The sequence below is a fragment of the Balaenoptera physalus genome (assembly GCF_965194825.1).
Source record: "Balaenoptera physalus genome assembly, chromosome: 19".
NCBI classification, from domain to species: Eukaryota; Metazoa; Chordata; class Mammalia; order Artiodactyla; family Balaenopteridae; genus Balaenoptera; species Balaenoptera physalus.
The window spans coordinates 61,264,400-61,284,590 of record NC_138900.1 but is presented as its reverse complement, the minus strand read 5'-3'; the positions used below and the strand labels follow the sequence as shown (position 1 = coordinate 61,284,590).

The 20,191-nt window shown below is 49.5% G+C and overlaps 1 protein-coding gene across 1 annotated transcript in view; it reads right to left on the bottom strand.

The window, feature by feature from the left end:
- The window catches only part of LOC309649284 (uncharacterized protein), a 111,162-nt gene that overhangs the window by 18,225 nt on the left and 72,746 nt on the right, over positions 1-20,191 (bottom strand). The gene's annotated exons all lie outside the window — the stretch shown is intronic.

Here is a 20,191-nt window from a genome sequence, read left to right as displayed (position 1 = left end):
GACCAGCCAGGGGTCAGAGAGCCCGCCGTCCCCGCCCTGCAGCTCCAGCTCCGAGGGTCAGCTTCATCGACTGAACAAGCCGGTGACCGATCACCGAAAGAGCCCTTTCACTGACCACCTACTACGTGCCTGGCCCTGGGCTACGCCCTGGCCATCTAGGCCAACAGTGGAACAGAGTCAACGGCCCGAGCACCCAGGCCCAAGTGGACAGACGCCCGGGTTCAAATCCCAGCGCTGACAGCTCAGCTCTGACGCCTGCTGGTTCCGCGTCTGTAAAATGGGCTGCTGTGAGAATGCACGGGACAGTGTGTGTTAGGGGTTCTCAATCGCGGGCATCTGGCAATGTCTGGAGACATTTTGTTTGTCACAGCTGGGGGCGGGTGCTACTGGCACCTAGTGGATGGAGGCCAGGGATGCCGCTAAACGTGCTCCCGTGCCCAGGACGGTCCCCAGCACAGAGGACGATCCAGCCTCACCCATCTGGCGCCGAGAGTGAGAGATCCTGGGGTAAAGGACGCAGCACAACGCCTGGCTCAAGGTAAGCCCTCAGTAAACGCCCGCTGCTATGATCGTCTCAAAACGGTCCCGGTGGCCCTACAGCATGACATTACCGTCACCAGGCTGCAGAGAAGGAAGCGGGGCTCCGAGAGGCTGCGACTCACTCAGCTGACTAAAGGAGCAGAGCTGAATGGGCCGCCCGGCTCCACCCGCATTCCTGTCCCCCACGGCACCGGGCGCTGTGGCACAGGCTGGTCCCAGGCCTGGGGTAACCCGCCCTCGCCGCCCCAGCATCGCAAGCCAGCCTCTCCGCGAGCTCCGTCCTTCCGCAGCTCCGCAGAGGGAAGAGGGGTCGTTTCTGGACCAGTTTTCTGGGGTGCCGAACGGACGAACACCGAGTCTGGACCCTGCAGACAGCTCAGAGCAGACTCTTCCTTCCCCCTCCTCCCTCTCCCCGTCCCCCACCCGCCTTCCGGGCTTTTGCCCAAGAGGGGCCCTCTGAGCAAGATGCCCACCCCAGCCCTGCAAACTGGACCCTCCTCCCGCCTCCCGGAGGGTCTGCAAGAGCCGGGACGGCCTGGTCTCCCTCCACTTCCTGCTCATCCCTCTCCGCACTTACAGCCACATAAACGCACGGGGTCCACGACTAGCCACGCTGAACTCCTTTCGTCTCTCCAGCCTCTTTCTAGAGCCCAGGCCTTGATACATGTTCCTCCCTCTTCCTGGCACACTGTTCCCCTCCCCACTTGCCCCATAGCCTCTTCACGAGACGCAGATTTCACGGAAACACCCCCGGCCTCTGGAGGCCAGGCTTGGCTGGGCTGCCCCGCTTCAGTGCACCCACACCTCAGCACCTATCGCCCTGCGCTGTAACGCAATGCATGCTGGTCTTCATCCAACACCAAGAGTCCGCCAACCCCAAGGGCAGAGCCTTTCTGAGCAACCCCCTTCACGGCCCGGCGTATCAAGCAGCACTGCATTCCCAATGCAACTTCCTGCGGTGATGGAAACGGTCTGTTTCTGCCCTGTCCAGTATGGGAGCCAGTACCCACATGCGGCTAAGGAGTATGTGAAACGTGGCTTGTGCACCTGAAGGACTGAATTTTTAATTTTGTTTAATTTTAATTAAATGTAAACAGCCACATGTGGCTAGTGGTTACCATCTTGGAAGTGCAGGCCTAGAACAATGCCTAGCGCGTGGTAAGTGCCAGATACCCACTGGTTCAATGAATGAATGAATGAATGAATGAATGATGTTCATCATCCGACTTTATCGCCCCACATTATACTTGTCCCGTGGCAATCTTCTCCGGCGGGCTGAGAGCACCCCGAGGGCAGGATACAGTTAGTTCTTGCTCAGCACTACATCCCCGATGTTTTATATAGTTCCTGGGACCTCAATAAATAGTCACTGAAGGGATGAGATGTAACTCAGTCCCCCTTTCCCTTCCTCACAACACCGAAGGAAAACTGTGATGAGAAAGAAAGCAGTCCCACTGGGCTGGTTTCTGAATGTATTTCCAAGCCCAATTCCTCCTTCTCACTGAAGTGACCGCCTGCCCCTTGCGTGCTGGTGTCAACCGTGAGATTCGGCTGCCATGAGCAAGCATCCTTTCTCTCGTGCCCTTCCCTTTCCCCCGATGCCGTGGAAGAAGTAGGGCAAGTCTGTTTGCTCTAGGCTCAGAGGAAAGGATTAGGACTCCTCCTTTCCCCGGGGCTGCTGGCCTCCCAGGAACTTTCAGGAAAAATTCTAACTCATAAGAATGAGGATGAATGTGAGATTCTGTTATAAATCAAATGCCTTTCATCTCTGACTGTCGGCTGCGATGTTCTCCCACACTGTTATTCTCCCCCCGCACCGCCCGTCCCACTTCCTTCCAATGTAGGTCACGGTGGATTCTCCCTGCGTTCACTAGGTGTGCCTCCAGTGAGGGGGGTAGCACCGCTGGAAGCAAATTTAGGAAGTCTCTCAAGGACATGTAGGAATGCCATGCTCTCTTGGTCAGCTGACACTCAGACTTGCAAGCGCAGGAGCAAACCCTGTGCAAAGATCCTGCGGCACCTGGAAGGGTGGGCAGGGCGGTTCCTATACCCAAGGAAGTTGGACGGGTAGAACTCGAAAGCCATCATCACAAGGAAAACGATGCCAAGGAAGGTTTAGTGTCCAGGATAAAAGCAGATCAGTCGAGTGGTAACCGGCCTTACTTGATGGTGAGTGTATCACTAACTATGTAACCTCGAGCAAGTGGCTTCCCTTCTCTGGGCCTCATGTTTCCACCTGCAAATGGGGAATCATGCCAGAACCTGCCCCACAGAGTGGTATGGATTAAACGCATTCACAGAGGCAGAGGGCTTAGCAGGGGCCCAGCACAGAAGCCACCCTCAATACGCATGTTACTATTGATGCTGATGTGTTTGCCAGCCTCTTTCAGCAGCACCACATCAGCATCTTACGACAGAACCTAAGCTTCACTCCTCGGTTCTGACCAGCACTGAGCTCGGACCCCTGCCGGGCGATGCACTTGGTGCCGGCAACACGGAGATGGCTCAGACTCCGCACCCGTTCTCAGGGAGCCAGACACCTGCTGGACGACGGACGCAATAAATCAAACACAACAGTGCATGTGACAAGAGGGTCTCGTGAGGATAAAAGAGGCTAAGGAGTCCGGCGGAGGAAGGACTCGATCTGGGCAGGCCTGGGAGGTTTCACACCCATGCGAGCTGGGCCCGGAAAGAGGAAAGAAAGGGGATCCCTGGCTGTGGGCCTGGCATCTTCAAAGGTCTAGAAGGGCACAAGATCATGGGCTCTTTGGGCAACAGCAAAAGGTTGTTTGTGGCTGGAGCAGAGGGCGCTTGGTAAGGAACTGGCAGGAGATGAAAATGAAAAGATTGAGTTTGGGCCAAATTCAGCCTTCTCTGCCAGGAAAACGAGGAGCTGAACTTTGTCCTGTGGATGACAGAAGGGTTTTAAGTACCACTCATAAAGTTACTCAACTCTGGAGACCGGCAGCATGCCCCCTACACACACACACACACACACACACACACACACACACACACACACACACAAGCAGACACACAACACTCCACACACATATACCCTCTCCACGCACACACACATGCACAAATACACACACACGTGCACATGTGCACACATGCACGTGCACACACGTTCACCCGTTGAGGACGAGAGCTCTTATGGGTAATTCAACGTGATGCCTCTGCAGGTCAGGGCAACCACATGTAGCACCAGAGACGTTACAATAAAAATCCAGTATTTTTCACTTGCACAACTTTCCAGCCTGATCCTCATTTAAAAAAAAAAAAAAATCCTCCCTCCCTCCAACTTAAAAGGGAAGTGTGGGTCTGTCTGCACGAACTCAGAGCCACGGTGCAGGAGGTGCAGTGATGGGGGCCCCACGAAGGATGGAATGATGGTGGGGGAGACTTCACCATGTGAAGAGAGACCACACTTGGTCTCTCCTTTCCTCCCTCTCCTGAGCTGATGAACTGTTTTCCAAGGAGAATGGTTACCCCAAGGAGGCTCATTCGGATTTCTTGTGGCAGGTGGGTGCAAATAAAGACGAGTTCAAGTTCCTTAAAATAGCTGCATTCTCCTCAGTAGGATAAACCTTTTCCCCTGCATTATGGTTCATACCAGCATAATAGCTCAGTAAACCCTTCTCTTTCGAGAGAAAGCAGAAGTTGAAATGGAAAGGACTTCAGGGGCTGGATTGGAGGGAATCAGTTTTTTAAAACTGAATTCAAACTCAGTTATTTCCTCGGAAGGAGAGACTGCCTGAGCCAAATGAGGATCTGCCTTTGTCCCAGAGAATTAAACGCCATCTCTGTTAGGCCTGATACAGAAGCCAGGCGCTGCTCCAAGACAGGAGCTGGTTTCATCCTCGCCTGACTCCTGATGGGGAAACTGAGCAGGGAAGTGACTTGCTCAAGGTCACAGAGCAGAAGCCAGGATATGAACCCCGGCCATCTGGCTCTAAGGGTCAGGCTCTTACCCCACGACCCTGACCTCCCTCTCAGCACATTCGGCCCTCTCGTTCTGCTGGGGTGAGGCCAGACCACACGCACACTTAGGGGGGCCCAGGAAGACAGCGGCAGAGTCCTGAGCGGCCCTGAACTTTGACGTGGGGATGGCTGGCCAACACAATGTCTTAGCAACAAGCAGCAATCAATGGGGATGGATGTGATTGTTTCCAAATGTTCTCCTGGGGCCAACAAAGAGGACTCTCTGGCTGTCATGTGGCCTTGGCTGTGACTGGGGGCGGGGAGGGTTGAAAGATAGCCATGAGGCTTGGCTGCGGGTGCCACTCTAGGCCATCTCAGCACTATACTTCTTCAGATTCCCCAAAACGGACCCAGCGCACCTATCAGATGGGTACACTGAGGCCCAGAGCTGTGAAGCAACTTCTCCAAAGCCACACAGCAAGTAAGAGACAGAACCAGGAGTGACACACAGGTCCCGTGATGCCTCTGCCCTTCCCACCTCACAGATTCCAAGTCAGTAGGGGTCAGATGAACACTCTTTGGAGGGGGCCCCTGAACTTACCTCTCACTAGGCCTAGGACAGAAAATCCACAACCCCCCCCCACCACAAAGAGCCAAGTCACAAGCCAACCTATGTATTCTGGCCCTTTGTAAAACGTTCCTCCTCTTTGCTCTTCCATGCCGGGGATGGTGTTATGGACTTAATGTGTTTGTCCCCAAAACTCCTATGTTGAAGCTCTAACCCCCATTGTGAATGGTATTGAGAGGTAGGACCTTTGGGAGATAATTAGGTTTGATGAAGTCATGAGGGTGGGGCCCCCATGATGGGATTAGTGTCCTTACAAGAAGAGAAAGAGACCAGAACTCACTCTCTCGGTGAGGACACAGGCAGAAGGTGGCTGTCTGCAAGCCAGGAAGAGGGCTCTCGCCAGGAATCGACCATGCTGGCATCCTGATCTCAGACTTCCAGCCACCAGAGCTGTGAGAAATAAATGTCTGCTGTGTAGGCCCCCCAGTCTATGGTATTTTGCTATGGCAGCCTGAGCTGACTGAGACAGATGGAGAATACTACCCTTTAGACTAAGGCCCAGAAAACTCCACTCGTGCAGTCTGCTCTTCCAAATACAGAATAATTTTCCCTGTTTCTCAGGACCAGGACCCCATACTGGGCATCTCCCACCCCCCAGTGCCTAACATGGCCCCCTGGCATACAAGGGGGGCTCAAGAAACACTTGCTGAACAAACAGAACTAAGCACTGGTTGAGTACCTGCACATTTACTACCTGTCCCCTAACGTAACCCTCATTCACAGCTGAAAGACTGTTCCTTCCTTCACAGAGCTCCCAGCCCAGAAGTCTGCAACTTCCAAATCAACCACTGCCAACCTCCATGAAAATGAAGGATGCCCAGACCTGGCAATTCTGCATCTCAGCAGTTACCCACAACCGATGTGTGCATAGGAATCTCAGATAAGGCTGCCTGCTCCTGCACTGCATTTAAGTGAGAAACGACCTTCACATCCATTGACAGGGGTCGGGGTGGGGGAGTGGCCACTTCATGGAATTTGATGCAGCAGCCGAACAGAATGAGGTAGGTCTACAGCTATCAGAACCAGTGGTCGGGTGATGAACCCAAAATAAGTCAATTAAAGGAGGGAATCATAAAATGAAACAGACATTTTATTTTGACTGAAAATATCTAAAACGGATATTTGTCCTCCCCCTTTCGTGGCAGCAGCAAGGCCTTGTCCTTGAAGATGCCCCCCTACCGAAATCCCCCCAGTCTTTCTCACAGAAACCCCAAGCAATCTGCAATTGACAATCTGCAATTCCTGTTTCTTTAAAGACCTTCACAAGGCCATCTCGTTATTGTGGCTTTTTCTCACTCTTTGACGGTTCTCTCACCCACAACAGCTATTGTTTCATGGAGACTTTCTTAAGCATTCCATTTGGTTTTCATAAAAGCAACCACTCACTTTTCACGCTCATATTTCATAAGTTTACATAATCTTCAAGTAAATTGTGTGATTACAGTAACACCTATAACCAGCATAATCAGGTTTGGGAACAAACACACTGGCTCTTGGAAACACACAGCACGACTCATCAGGAGAAAAGCACAGGGGCTTCCTGGAGCGTCCCATCAGCTGTGCCTCAGCCACTGAGGAGGGGGTCCGTCATCCCAGCCAATCTCTTAAATAAGTCTTCAGCCATTTACAGTTAGAGGAGTGAGTCCAGTTAGCACAATTCACGCGGTTCTAGTGAACTAAAAGTGAACTAAAACACACATCCCCAAAAAGTCTTAGCTAGAGAAAAGGCAAACTGCAGAAAGATACATGAAATCTGATTCCTTTTATGTTTATAGACTTTCTATAGAACTAGCTGTTTCGATGTAAATCTACAGAAAAAAAGACTGGAAGGATGGGATGTGGGGTAGGAAGGGGATTGGTGGTCAAGGAAGGGACCTTTGCACTTTTCTCTAAGGCATCGTTCTTTGCAAGAATATGTATAGATAAAGTATATAACTGAGTTTTTTTCTTTTTTTAATCAACAAGATTTAACAGAAGAGTACAGCCCATGAGACAAATAAGCCTAGAGCCTGATACATATGCAGCTTAGAAAAAAATTAAAATAACACTCACAATAAGAAACATTCTACTGGCTTCAAAGAAACAGCTGTCTGCCTCTCAGCCGGGGTGAGCAAGCGAATGGCGTGGTCAGAGGCATTCAGGGGCTGGAGATCTTCAATGGGCAGGACTAGAGGGGTCTCCCCAGACACAAGGTCAGCACTGGCACTAAGCCACCACAGTGACCGACTGCTCTTGGCCCTTGATTTGTTCCTCCATTTAGCCGGATATGCCGTACCATCTGACAAATTCACCAAGAAGTAGCACTCAAAGGGAGCTTTCAAGGTGGCTCAGATTATTCTGCCAGTTAGACAACTACTTTCAGCCTCATTCACTGCAAACGTTTGTTTCCATCATTCACCACCCCCCCCCAGTGATCTGTGGGTCCCTCGTTCATGTGAGGCACGGCACTCGGACCTGGGGGCTGGCTGTGAACTTGGGAGACTGTGTCCCAGCACACAGGACACAAAACCACCAACGGACAAATTATTCCATGGGAACTGTGTTCGTGCTATAAAGCCCTTAAAGAGAATGACCTAGCCTATGCCGGGGGTTGGGGGAGGCCCATGAAGGGACCCCTGGGGAGAGGGCACTGAAGCTGAGAACCGGTGGGGACTCAGGAGGGAGGGAGTGAAGGTGGGAGAGAGGATGGTCTTTGCAACGAGGACAGCGTGCACCCAGGTGACCAGAAGGCTGGCCCGGCTGAGCAAAGGACTCCCTGGATGGGGCCAGGGAAGTGAACTCCACAGTGCGTGAAGAGCTGGGAAAGACGGGTCTGGATGGAATCACATGTAGCCGTGAGGCCCAGGTCAAGAATTATGAAGGTTTCCTAAACGCACTGGGGAAACCTGAGCAGGATTCCTGAGCAGGAGGGTGGCATTTCAACATGCACGTGCCGTCCGTGCCCAGCTGAAAACACTGGTTTTGCAGCCTGCGCTTCCAACATGGCCCTCATTTTCTTCCAGCACTGTGGGCCTCCCCAACGTGCGTGTCAGGCCCCCTAGAACAGCTAGACCCTCTGCAGCTGTCCCCACCCATCATGATAGAGGGTGCCTGGTTAAAACCCTCTCACCGTGCTGCACAGACCCTCACACTGCTGGGCTTATGCAAACGTTCCCAAAATGGTTTTCTCTGCAATTGAGACGCCTGCTTGGAAGATCCCTGCTGCAAGCATTTCTTCCTCCCAGGCGGCTACACCCAACTGTTTTGCTGCAAGGTTCTGCGTCACAAAAGGGATCTCCCCGGCTAATATGACGTTCGAATGAACTGGAGAATCTAGGCTGCCTGGATGCAGGGCAATCACGTCCCATCAGTGTGTGCTCTTCCTCTCCATTATCTAATTGAATTTCCTATGTGTATGAATATAAATACTGTTGTTCTGACCCATGATGAACTGGTAAACAGACTGATTATATAAGCTTTAATAGATTAAGGTTTCCAAAAACAGATGGACACCATTTCTTTTCTTTTAATTTAAAATGAACGCAAGTTCCACTGGATATGGATAAAATTAATGATCTTAGAAGGAATCAACTTGCCTGTGAAAAAAAATTCGGATAATCAAATCATCATCCAAGATCATCATACGGTCTTAGTTGGAGATGTCACACGCTACTTCCGCCTTTTTCTGTTTTCTTGGCATGAGGCCATGCTAACACGTTCTTTTGGGAGCACTGAGCTTCAGGGGAATTGGCTTAAATGGCAGGGGATAGATCACCACCCCGAAATTACTGCAACCAAGAGAAATCCGCAGGATCAAGACCAGACCAAGAAAACCTTATAAAATGGTAATCAAATCAACTTCCTTCCAAAACCAGGCTCTTTTTAAATTGCAGTTATCAGCTTACTCAGTTTATGAAGTAAGAATATGGAGCTACATGCCAGCCTCAAGCAAATCCTCTGAAAAAACTCCAGCTAACCCACCACACGTTCGCTAATGATGATGAAACTGGTTTCGACCGTGTTTCCACTGGGTCCCAACAACCCCTCGCAGTCAGATAGGGAGCCTTTTCTCAGTGTTTACGCCGCTCAGGCTCCCAGAAGCCGGAGGGCCCACTGCTGACTCCGTGAGTTCTGTGGGCAGGTCTTAGAGCGTGTGGGGTTAGGAGTGAAGTTCTGAGAACCAGACGGTCCCGGTCCTACCCCTCCTCCTTCCAGACACCTGTTCTAGGGAAAGTCATCTCACCTGCCAAGCCTCAGTTTTCTCATCTGAAAATGGGCACAGCGGTGGTACCTGCCTCACAGGGTTGTGGCAGGGATGCAATGAAATGTGTAATGTGCTTATTTAATAGTGTCCCCTGGCAAGTGTCAAGTATCACTGTTATTCACGTTCTAGGATGTTTACTTCTTAATTGACTAAAACAGTTTATAGTACCATGTTTATTACACCAGATCACAGGTATAATGCATCGATCATGTTTTCTATGATATTTTCATGGTAGCGCCTCGGCTGAATTATCTTCAGCAGCAGTAAAATATCGGTAATAGCTTTAAGAATACTTTCAAATTAAATGAACAAAATAAATATCAATGTTGGATGATTATAGATGAAACAGGTTCAAGAGGAAATTAAGACAGCATCATTAAAAAGCAACCACTCTGAAGAAAATAACCATTTTTTAAAAAGTTACTACTGTCACTGTTTGATCCAAAACACCTGGTCTCTTCTCCCTGACACACCCAATTCCCACACTCACCCTACGCTTCTCTGGGAATCCTCAGTCACGCCTTTGGTTGACCTTTGCCCTGTGCTCCCTCCAGGCATCTCTCACCACCCCAGGGTCTCGCTGTCACGGAGAACAACACAGGTCACTTCGCTAAGCAACAGAAGCTGTTCCTGGGACACCCATGTCTAATTCCTCCACTGAACATTCACGGAACTCCCGAGCTGGCCACTTCTACCCAACTTTATTTCTCAGGATCCCCCCGCACCCCAGGCCAACTGGCACTCCCCTGTGCCCCCTGAAAGGCAGGACAGTGGAGCAGATGCGGCAGACCCGAGTCTGCATCTCAGGTCTGTCTCCGACTGGCTCCGCGGTCTCCAGCAAGCTGCTTGTATAAGTCACACAAACATCACATATACAAAAGTTGCCAGACAAGACTGTACACGCTGAATGCACTGGTGTGAAGCAAGACTACCGGATGCTAATGAAGGTCAGGAGAGCAGTTACCCCTGGGGTTGAGGACACAGGGAGGCCTGGCCTGTTTCTTGATTTGAGTGCTGGTTACACAGATGTGTTTGGTTGGCAAAAATTCACTGAGCTGTACAGCATCCGTGCATATTTCTGGATATATATTTCAATAACATTTACTAAAAAAAAAAGTTATGAATGACAATCTGTGCCTCAGTTTCATCATCTGTAAAATGGCAGGTACTGGGGAGATAATAGACCTACTGCAGAGGTCTCTGCCAGGGCTGCTTCTCCGTTCCCTTCCTGCCCTAAATTCCATCCACCTCACCTGAAGGTCGTGAACTAGGTGCCCATCCTGAGGTCGGCTCCAGGACTTCATTTAAGATGAATGATAAAGTTTTGGAGATCAGCTGCACAGCAACGTAAATATACTTAGCACCACGGAACTATATACTTAAAAACGGTTAAGATGATAAATTTTACATTGTGTGTATTTTACCACAATTAGAAAAAAAAAAAAAAGATGAACTATAAGGGAATATTCTAATCCTGAAGATGAATTTATAAAGCCTCAGAGTTAGTGACTTGTGAGAAAGGCACCAAGTTGCACCCTGGGGTTTCTATGTTTCAAAACTCTTGCCTTGAGGCATGGAAAAAATGAATAAATAGCAATTGCTGTTAAAAGAGAAAACAGGATACAAATTTTTATGTATTTGGAAAAATATGTTGAAACATGCAGGGATTTAGACAAAGAGTAGGAAAAGGAGCCACAGACAACAGCAATTATTGTTCTGGGGAGCAGAAATCCTGACGATTTTCTTTTTCTATTTTTCTACACTTTGAATATTTTAGATTCATATTTCCTAATCATAAAACTAAATGACAATAAATAACTTTTATCTAGGCTTCACGGTCTAGCTCCTCCCCTTTGTGAAGTGTCTTTTTAGCCCAGTTTTATTGTATGTCTCTGTGGATTCCTGTGTTTCTAAGAGACACCACCGCCCCTCTTCTCCACATGGAAATATCGATAGATTTCAGCCCTTTTTCCTGCTGAGCTTAAATCAAGCCCCAGAATCCTTCTCAATACAGTGTCCCAGGCAGTCCCATCCCTAATTACACTCGCCCTCCCTCCTCTTTTCCCCTGATTGTTTCCCAGAGTTCGTCCTCATCCCCCCCGGACTTAAGTGCAGTATGGGGCAGGGGGACGTCTCGGTTCTAAGCAGAGGGGACGAGACGTTCAACAACCACACTTGTGACTGACCACCTCTCAGGTGACACCACCCCTCTCCCTTCGGCTGAAAGCTCACTCTTTTTTTTTTTTTTAAATAAATCTATTTATTTATTTTTGGCGCGTTGGGTCTTCGTTGCTGCGCGCAGGCTGTCTCTAGTTGCGGCGAGCGGGAGCTACTCTTTGTTGCGGAGCACGGACTCTAGGCACGTGGGCTTCAGAAGTTGTGGCACATGGGCTTCAGTAGTTGTGGCACACAGGATTAGTTGCTTTGCAGCATGTGGGATCTTCCCGGAGCAGGGCTCGAACCCGTGTCCCCTGCATTGGCAGGCGGATTATTAACCACTGCACCACCAGGCAAGTCCCCGTGAAAGCTCACTCTTGACTCAGTTCCAAATCAAGGCCACCTCTTTCCAAGCCAAGGAACCGCTAAGCATGGGTTCCTACAGAGCGTGACCCAGGACGGCTTCCACCTGATGGTTAATATCAACCCACATTCCAGAGTCCAGGCACTCAGAGGGGACGCACCTCTGTCCACGTGCAAGAAAGCGACTTCAGGGACTTCCCTGGCGGTGCGGTGGTTAAGAATCCGCCTGCCAATGCAGGGGACACGGGTTCGAGCCCTGGTCCGGGAAGATTCCACATGCTGCAGAGCAACTAAGCCCGTGCACCACAACTACCGAACCTGCGCTCTAGAGCCCGCGAGCCACAACTAGTGAGCTCACATGCCACAACGACTGAAGCCTGCATGCCTAGAGCCCGTGCTCCGCAACAAGAGGAGCCACGGCAATGAGAAGCCTGTGCACCGCAACTAAGAGTAGCCCCCGCTCGCCACAACTAGAGAAAGCCTGTGTGCAGCAATGAAGCCATAAATAAATAAATAAATGTATTAAAAAGAAAAAAAAAGAAAGCGACATCAGCAACAAGGTTGGGGAGCGCTTCCAAGTGCCTTCAGCCTCCAACAGGTTCGAGGAACCAGTTATTTCACAGAACCTGGTCTCTCCTATGTGTAATATGAAAGTAACTAACAGGTACCTGATTTCAGAATTTTTACAGGGAAATTCATCTTTGCGTTGGCCAATTGTAGCTGCACTGCAGACCCTGTGGTAGGGGTGCTTTGAGTCCCTGCCCACGAGCTTATCCTGCACAGGATCCACTTCCGTTGATCCAGAAGTGCCTGAGACACTGCAGACACGAGGTCCCTCATCGCTGAGGTTCTCTGGCCCTCGGGTGGCACGACTCTGGGGGAGACACAGACTGACCTCGAGTCCTTGCAGCTCACGGGAATGTTCAAGTGTATGATTTCTTATCACTGCAAGAGCCTGTTAGCCCACTGAGAGCGCGGGACCATCTCAGTAATTTATTGGATGGAGGGGGAGGTGGACATCAGGGTCAAACACTGGCCATTGGGAGTATCCTGAAAACTCAAGGACATATGACTACAGTACATTTATTATGAATTCTGCTCAGAGGTGAAAGGTGTGAAGTAAAAATGCACCTTACAGAAAGTCAATTACACTGATGGAAATAATAACAACTGTACTATTATTAATAGATTAAGGGCTTTTATGTGCCAGACATGGTACTACGAAATTCACATCTGATCTCATTCTTGTTAATTTTATGTGGCAGATACTAAGGGCTAGCTCTGCTTAGGAGAGACAGAACTTACTAAGCCTGTGGGAACAACAACAGCAACAAAAAACCATGTCCGTGATATGCCATGAGCAAGAGTGATAATAATATATAAGAAGCACAGAAAGCCATCATGAGACAAGACCTACAAGAAGGTTAAATACACTGGAAATTACATGCATATGAGATGTGGAGACCCCAATTAGCTGTGTGACTTTGGGAAAGTTACTTGACCTCTCTGTACCTCGGTTCCTTCATCTTTAAAATGAAGGCGTTTAACTTTACAACACTATGAATCTACAATAACTAAAACAGCACGGCGCTGGAGCAAGGAGAGTAAATCAGTAGCAACTAACAGAAAGCCTAAAAGAGACTTTAGCACATATTTGAGATTTTTAGCATACGATATAGGGATATTTTAGAGCAGTGGAAAAGGCAACATTATTCACTGAATAATACTGGACAATCAGTTAACTATTTGGAGGGAAAGAACAGCCTCACACCTTATACCAAAAATTAACTCTAGATTAATTTTACAGTTATATGTTAAAAAAAAGAAACAAACAACAATGGGGAATGTCTGCTCAATCTTGAAATTTGGAAGAACTATTATAAACCACTAAGACAGTTCATTAACAAGCCATAGATTAAGACACTGAGATCCAACCACAGAAAAATGTGAAACTTCTATATGTCAATAAATACCTCACACGAAATTAAGAAGCCAGAGAAAAAGATAAGTGGGAAGGGGTAACAACTGCTACATATTTGATTTGAAAAAAGATTAATAATTTTTCTATATTAAAAATGAAACCCTTATAAACTACTTTTTTTAAAAAAGGCATACACTCCAATTAAAAATAAAACACATAAGGAATCTAAACAATGCGCAACAGAAATGCAAATAGTTAATAACAAACTCATGAAGCGAGGGGAGTGAATGAGATTTAAGGTAGCAAATCCCTACAGAGGGTACCATGCAAGGTTCATGCTCCTCAAGAGTTCAGAGTTCACTATAATCAGGCATGTGTGGCCTTGCTTGTGTGGTCAAAAGGGTGCATTCCTGAAAGTCCTGGCCACGAGACACAGCTGACCACAGGCTGCCCGGGACGTGCCCAGGTACAGGAATCCTGACAGAGACAGGCGCCCCAGCCCCAGCCTGTTGGAGATAGACAGACCCACATAAGGAGGGCAGTGGAGCTGTGAGCGGAGCTTCCACGGGACCCCTCTCCTGCCCTGCCTGGAATGAGACAGCAGGAAAAAAGAAAACTCTAGTCTCCAGGATCTTCCTTCCCCCTCTGGCTGCCCAGAGGATGCCCCTGATGCTCAAGGGTGATGGGCAGCGGGGAGAAAGGCGGGGGGGAGGGGGGGGGTCTCCCTGCCTTCAGACTAGCATTTCCCTGCTGTCCCGCACTGCCTCAGCCCCAGCTCATGCTCTGGGGAACCTTCAGCTGCAGCCCCTTGATTTTAAAGATAAAGCACAGAATGATAATATAAATAACAGAAGCTGTCATTTAGTGAGTATCTATCACTTCGTGAATGCCTACTACATACTTAGTAGGCAGACTTCACTCCAATGAGCAAAGTGAGGCTCTGCGAAGTTAAATAGATTCATTTATTCATTCATTCATTCATTCACTCAAAAGGTATTTATCAAGCATCTACAAGCACAGAGCCCTGTTCTAAATGCTGGGTATACAGCAGTGGGGGGAGAGAAGACAAACAAAACTCCCTGACTTTCTAGCAGGAGGAGAAAATAAACAAAACAGATAACAAATGCATAGTCTGTTAGATTATGGTAAGTGCTAAGGAGAAAAAATAAGGCAGAGAATGAGAAATAAGATAAAATATTGCAGCGGTGGGGTGGGTGTCAACATTTTAGATGGGATAGCCGAGGAAACCTGATTAGGTGACTTCTGGGTAAAGATCAAAAAGAAGTGAGGGAGCTGGCGGTGTGGATATCTAGTCCAAGATGCAAACAGAGGGACCAGCCAGGGCAAAGGCCTCCAGGTGCATAGCCAGGCGTGTCCACGGCGGCAGCCCAGGTCAGCCCCAGTGTAAGCAATGAGGGGAGCTCGCAGGCCACACTGCCTTTGCTGACGGCCCAGGAGGCCACGTGGTGCGCCCAAGGTCACACGGTTAATCATTGAGAGACCAGCCAGACATGGATGGCACTACGGAAAAAGGGCATGGAGCCCCGCACTGGATGCCACACCTCCACCCTCCTTCAGGGGCTGGTGGTGAAAAGCCCTGGGACCTGCCGACCCATCTCCCACCCACCTCGTAGTATTGGGTCCCAGAGCATCACCTCCCCCTTCCTCTGGCCCTGGGGAAGCTTCTCCTGACTCAGCCACTGGACAAGCGGAGGGGGCCTCCTTCGACCTGCAGGACTGAGCTTAGGACAGCCAGCCCCGGTCCCTGGGGAAGCACAGGGCTATTTGTGGGATTTAAAAGGTACTTGAAGAGACTGCGAGTAAAGCCCAGTGGTTCATCTGTTGGGCCCAATTTATTGGTCGGCCAGGAGAGGTCATTTAGGAACTTTTTCAAAATTGGTGACGGTTGACATTCTTGAAGACACTTACATGTATGCAATGGCCTGCTGCACAAGCATGCACACGCATGCACTCACACCACACGCTCTTCTGCCAAATGCACATCTAAATGTGAACACCCTGTGTTTGTTCTTCTCTGCCATCTAATGACGAAGGTGTCTGCAGTTAGCAGGAAGACAGATAGGGCAGAACAGACTCTTGAGTCCAAAGACTGCAGTTTGGAAGCCAGCTCGCACACGCATGAGCTGCACGACCTTGGGCTCCTAACTTCCTTAGCTGTCCTGGCATCAGTTTCCTCATCCGTAAAATCTGGAGCTTACCAGATTACTGTGAAAGCCACAGATAACGTAAGTAAAGTACCCAGAGTTGTGCCTGGCAGAGTTGGAGATCCACGAAATGGAAGCTATCCAATCACAATATGGTTTTAGAACTACTTGCAGTGCAATCGTTTCATTTTAGAGGACAAACCAGACCCACGTAAGCAAATTTATAAGCCATTTCTAAATACAAATGGCAACAGAGGTGAGATAATCAACAACTAGCCCCAACTAGTAATTTGCAACAGAAATGAATGTTTCTTAGTCAATAATCTGTTTTTTTTTCTTTCCTGGCTGTGGCATGGTTTGAATCAGCCAGTCTGGGAAAAGCCACGACATGGTTTGAGCTCTTGAAATCAGTTAACTTGGAAGGAGAGGAAACGATTCTTGAACCCAATGAACCCAGTTCTCCAAGCAAAGGTTGGACAGCGAACCTGAGCTTGACTGTATTTGCAAAGACCCTGTCTCCAAATAAGGTCACATTCCCAGGTACTGGAGGTTAGGACTTGAACAGATCTTTTTCAGGGACGCAATCCAACCCACGACAGTGGTAATGGTATTAGAGCAAGCTGACATCAGCCAGTGGCTGATGTCCCAAGTTCAACACTAGAAGGGACATGAGTGGGTAAATGTGCCGGGTGCCAGGTTCAGCTTTTCCACTCATTAACCCGGAGGCATTAGGATAAAACATTTAATGCAGGAGTTGTAATGCTAAATAAGGTAACGTATATGTCAAGGAGGGCACAGTGCCGGCACTCAATCCCACCTAGAGATGCCCTCATGGGTAGTGACTGGAGGAGGCTCCTGGCCCCATCGCTGGGTGACATCAACATCTCCTGGTGACACAGACGTCTTGGAGGTAGCAGTCACACAGGCCCCGGCTCAGGGAGCGCCGTGGGAGGGAGGTGGGGCGGGAGAGGCTCCGCTCTGTTCTCGGGGAAGGAGGCTTTTGTGAGCAGGAGGCAGGAGATTCAAGAGGATTGTCAGGGCGTCAGCTTCAGGAGGTGCTGCTGGGGGAGCCGCTGAGTCAGACGGGCCGCACCGATCCCACCAAAGGGGAATACTCCCACCTAGAGAAATCTGTTTGACTTTAGGAAAGTACAGGTTACGGTGATACTCGCTAAATACCCCACCTTCCCGCTCAGCAGACGGGAGAATGAGTAACAGGAAATCCGTCAAGGTTCCTAAGGGATCTGCCATTTTCGCTGGGATTTTTCACCCCAAAGTGGGGTCCAGTTCACATCGTATTTGCTTGGGGTGATGTATTATCAGAATCCCCTAGAAAGAAGGTGCCAGCATCCTAACACACGGGTCCCGGGTAAGAATGGATCAGGATCAGTGAGTCTCCTTGATACTAAATGAGGTTAATTTCCCTCTGGCCTTAAATGGAGCAACAATTAATCTACCAAGAACACTGGATGGAAGAGGGACTCTCTAAGAAGGTTTTCAGGAAATGGTGATGGTCCTACCGTCCCTGGCCAAAAGGTCCTGCACCCCTAACCCAGATCCTTGTACAAAGGTTTTCAGATGACCCCACACGTAACCAGTGTATCAGTTTCCTAAGGCTGCTGCAGCGGACGTCTATAATTTAGTGCCTTAAAACAACACAGATGTATTCTCTTACAGTTCTGGAGGCCAGAAGTCCAAAACAGGTCTCAGAGGGCCCAAACCAAGGTGTCGGCAGGGCTGCACTCCTTCTGGAGGCTCAGGGGGGAGACTGTCTCCTGGCCTTTTCCCGCTTCTAGAGGCGCTCACACTCCTTGTCTTGGGGCCCCTTCCTCCATCTGCAAAGCTGGCGGCAGCACCACTCTCACCTCTGCTCTGTTCTCACAGTCTCCACCTCTGACCCTGTCTCTTCTGCCTCCCCCTTCTCTTACAAGGATCCCTGTGACTACACGGAACCCATGTGCATAACCCAGGACACCTTCTCCATCACAAGATCCTTAACTCAATCACATCTCAGAGTCCCTTTTGCCATGTCAGGTCACATAGTCACAGGTTCTGGGGGTTAGGATGTGGACATCTTTGGGGGGCATTAGTCTGTCCTACTGCCCCATACAAATGCTGTCCCAGTGCCCCTTGGAGGGCCGTTGGGCCCTGCCTAATCTGCCTGCTGACCCCTCCAGAGCTGTACCTCCCACCTGACCTCACACCTGGTGGCCTGAGGTTCACTCAGCGCCCCTGGCACCGCTCGCCTGTCTTCCTCCATCAGGGAAACCAGATGCCCACTCTCTCCCATCACCCTCCCTCACTGGGCCCATCCCGAGACAGTGTTAAGATGCAGCTTCCAGGGCTTCCCTGGTGGCGCAGTGGTTGAGAGTCCACCTGCCAATGCAGGGGACACGGGTTGGAGCCCTGGTCTGGGAAGATCCCACATGCCACGGAGCAACTGAGCCCGTGTGCCACAACTACTGAGCCCACGTGCCGCAACTACTGAAGCCCGAATGCCTACAGCCCATGCTCCGCAACGAGAAGCCACCGCAATGAGAAGCCCGCTCACCGCAACGAAGAGTAGCCCCCGCTCACCGCAACTAGAGAAAGCCCGCGCTCAGCAACGAAGACCCAACTCAGCAAAAAAAAAAAAAAAAAAAAAGATGCAGCTTCCACAACGTGACCTCCAGGAAGCTCTTCCTGGTGCTCCTAACTTGGCCTAGATACCTTGCTTTTTCTCCTTCCTCACCCCACCTTACATGTCACATTGCACTGTGAACATCTGTTTACTCCTTTGTCTCCTCCAATAGGGGGTATTGGGAGGACCTCAAAGACGAGGGCCGCAGTTCATTCGTCTGTGTCTAGCCCAAGGCCTCCTGGCAGTGGGTACTCAGGACGTGCTGGGTGGATGCATGGATGGACAGACGGATGGATGGACTGGCAGACAGATGAAAGGAAGGAGGGAGGGAGGGAGGGAGAATGTGGGAGTGTCTGGCACAAAAGTACATGCTCAATAATACTTATTGAGTGAAAGGAAGGAGGGAGGGAGAGAGGGAGGCAAAGGGCACGAACTGGGGCCACAGTCTATGTTGGGAGAACTCAGCTATAGCAGCGGCCGACGTAAGGAAGGAGCTCGAGGCTCGGGCGTCACTGGTGCCGAGTCCAAGAGGGGAGCCCTAGTGAGCAGGCAGCCGGACCAGGAGGGTCCCAGGAACAGGTGCACAGTCAACTAGAATTAGCAGAAAGTCAATGAACTATTCTAATTTCCCATGCTGGCTCATAAGCGCATCTCTCTGGGAACCAGCAGGAGGTGTCAGGACCTCCTCCAGGCCAGAAACCAGTTCGGAGGCCCCGCTCTGTGTCATGTGTCGTGCTAACCTGACGCATGAGCAAAGCTTTAAGGTGCTCTCACCTCACTTGGGGCCCTAGTGCTCGTCTACATCCAGCTTTTTAAATGTTATCCAGGACCCGCCAGTGTCCTGTGGGGGGCGGGGAGGGGAGGGGGCAGGGTCACAGGATGTAGTGCCAGCCTTGGCACTGTCCGGAGTGCAGAGACAAGGCTTCACTTCAAGGCCAGGCAAGTACCAATTTCAACCATTTTCCTTAAAAATACCATTTTTCAGGAATTCCCTGGCGGTCCAGTGGTTAGGACTCCACGCTTCCACTGCAGGGGGGCATGGGTTTGATCCCTGGTCGGGAAACTAAGATTCCACAAGCAGCATGACCACGACCAAAACAACAAAAACAAAACAAAAAAAAACATTTTTCCATGCATGAAATTGCTGCATGAATATGAATATTTTTCCAAATTTTTATTATGAAAAATTTCAAACATAAAGAAAAGCTGAATACTGCTATATACCCACCAAAATGGCTAGAATTTAAAGACTGACGGTAACAAATATTGGCATGATGTGAAGCAACTGGAAATTTCATATACTGTTCCTGGGAGTGTAAGCTGATACAACCACTTTGGAAAACTGTTTGGCATCATATACAAAGGTTGAATCTATGCATATCCTGTGACTACCAACTCATTCCCAGCTCTAAGCCAACGGAACTTCATGCTCTATCCCCAAGAGGCATATGCAAGTATTCCTAAGAATGGATACAATCCGAATGCCCACCATCTGTAGAATGGTATAGTCTTAAGATGAAATATTATCTGGCAACAAAAATGAATAACTTTCAGCTATAATATAAAATACGGACGGATCTCACAGACGTAAAATTGAGCCAAAGTAGCCAGACATGAAAGAATATGCACA